We start from the raw sequence: 2,651 nt of genomic DNA, 5'->3' as shown, positions 1-2,651 counted from the left end.
ACCCCCAAGGGGCATCGCCCTACCTTGCACGGTTTAGCCTGCAGCACTACTTTTACCGGGGGAAAAATAAAAGGTAACAATAATCCTTACGATTACAATAGGGCTCCTAGCACCGCTGGTCCTAGGAACCGTGGATGCTTACATACGCGGTTCCCTGGCCCCGCGGGCTTGGCCCCCTAATTAGTCACACAGTCTAAACTAAACTGACAGCAGGAGTAGGATTGATGCTGGTATCAGTTTTACCATTTGACAACAAATACTTTATTCTAGTAGAAAATATTGTCAGCAAAGGACTAACTTATTGTGTGGTTATAAATGTACAGTATGTACACAGCCATTGGCAACAAGACTTATGATGTAAGCAAAGCTGGAATACTTCTTAAAATAAAACTGTTAAAATTGGTGTAAAGTAAGAATGTGCTCTAAGTTTGTCATACCACAGAACCACACTGTTGAATATGAATGATTAATAAATACATATAAACACTCTTTGTGAATGAGTTTAGAAGAAAATGGCAGAATTCACTTTACACAGACTTAAATGTACAGTGAACTTTTCTGGTGCTGGTGGATGACTGGGAGTTTGGGACAAAGTGAGTGGGACTAACTGGGACAAACTATTTTTATATAATGTAACACATAGTTTACACATTCTCACTTACCACTATCATGTTTTTTATTTTCATCTTGTTCTTGTTTGTTCTTCTTTTCATGAGCCCTGTGGGTAAGTCTGCCTCACTTTATCAGTGTGTGTTTGATAACATCAGCACGTTGATGCAGGGACCGATGTCACGGTCTGAGTTCACATCGTACTGAGATCCTCTTAAAATGTCAGTACGTACTGACATGTACCTGTGCTGGATTATACTGATTTAAAAAATAAAGTTACATTAGGTTAACTGTTATTTACTGCAATGTATATTATAATCATGTTTCTTTGGAAAATAAATTATTTCTTTTTGTATGGAATTTTATTATAAACTTAATACATGTAATAAAAAAACTGCATAGAATAAATGATAAAACATTTTTAATACAAACTCAATACATGTAATAATAAAAACTGCATATAATACATTATAAAACATATTTCTCCTGCCTCGTATATTGAGCAGTTGTAAATTTTTGTACAAGAAAAGGAGCCATTCAGCACTCATCAAATAACATTAGCTTTGAACCTTAGCTTTGAAATTTCATTTTTAACCTCAGTACGGTGGAAGTAGAAAAAAGCTAAGCAGAAGTAGCATGAATTCATTTTCTGGTAGTGCACATGCTCATAATCAAACTCAGACCAATGTGAACTCAGACGTGACACCGGTCGTATTGGTGCCCCATTAGGGAGGTGCCTGACGTATAACCGTAATGGGGGTTTCAAGTTGTATTGCTTATATCTGCCGTCCCTCGGGGGCCCCCTTCAGCTCGGGGCCCTAGGCATTTGCCTGTGTTGCCTACCCCGTTACAACGCCTCTGGGTCTGAGGTATGAAGCTCCAGGGCTGAAAGTGAGACCCACTCCGGCCCTGCGTGCTCGCGTGCATGGATTTGTGTGTGTGTGTGTGTGTGTGTGTGTTCATGAGTGTGTGTGTGTGTGTGTGACCCAAAATCAGATGCTGAGCCAGTGTGACAATAACAATGTTTATTTAAAGGGCCCATGTTACGCTAAATTAACTTTTCTGTGCTTTAAACATGATAAAGTGTGGGGAGGAGGAAGTCAGTGTCTCGTCTATAGACACGCCCACTCATGAATATGCATAAGCAGGCCTCAAATCAACCTGTGTGTGTAGAGTTGCTCAGAAAGTGACTTTTCAGAGGCTAAAACTCTGGAAAACAGACGAGTTTGGGAAAATAAACCTCAAATACTATGTTTTTGGGGTTCTTAGAACAAATGGAGATGTGTGAAAAATAACATGACATGGGACCTTTAAAGATGACGGACAAACCTGTGTTGCTCCTTGGTACTTGCGTTGCTCCCTCTGCTGGTGCAAACTCCATTATTGGTTATGAGATCTTCTTTGTCCTACGCATTTGGTGGTTTGAAGGCTAGATTTCTGATGCATTACCATCAATTCTGGACTGGCGTCATATATGTTTGGGACGACGCATCAATGGTGTAAACTCACACACAGAGATCATGGCTGCACTGAATGTTGACACAAAACAAAGCGGAGATGTAAAAGTTAACCTTTCTAGTATAAGAAAATAATTTAAATATAACAATAGTCAATATTTAACAGCCACTAAATGAGAAAATGCAGAGTAAAGTGTGTTTCAGGGAGAGAGCAGCCACATTAAATAAGGGGGAGAAAATATCATTAAGTTTTAAAGTTGTTTATTTAAAAAAAAAAAAAGAAAATGTTTATTTAGTTTTCTACATTAATAAATGTTTGTGCAGCAGACAGAGAAGACGATCTGCTTCCAATTTAACTTCTTCAAATGTCATTGTGTGCTTCTGTGCACTCACGTCTCCACATTGAAAAAGCAAAACGCTCATTTAAATAGGGCGGTCTCCACCACTTCTGCACGTGTGCTAATCATTGCTACAATCTTAGTGAAACTGCATCACCATTTAGGGACGCAACTGGTTTACCACCCTTTATTATAGATCTTAGTGAAACATTTAATCACAAAAGGCAGCTTTGAATGGCTCAATGTT

This window comes from Gouania willdenowi, unplaced genomic scaffold, assembly GCF_900634775.1.
Source record: "Gouania willdenowi unplaced genomic scaffold, fGouWil2.1 scaffold_223_arrow_ctg1, whole genome shotgun sequence".
Lineage (NCBI taxonomy): Eukaryota > Metazoa > Chordata > Actinopteri > Blenniiformes > Gobiesocidae > Gouania > Gouania willdenowi.
Note: the sequence above shows the minus strand (reverse complement) of the source record.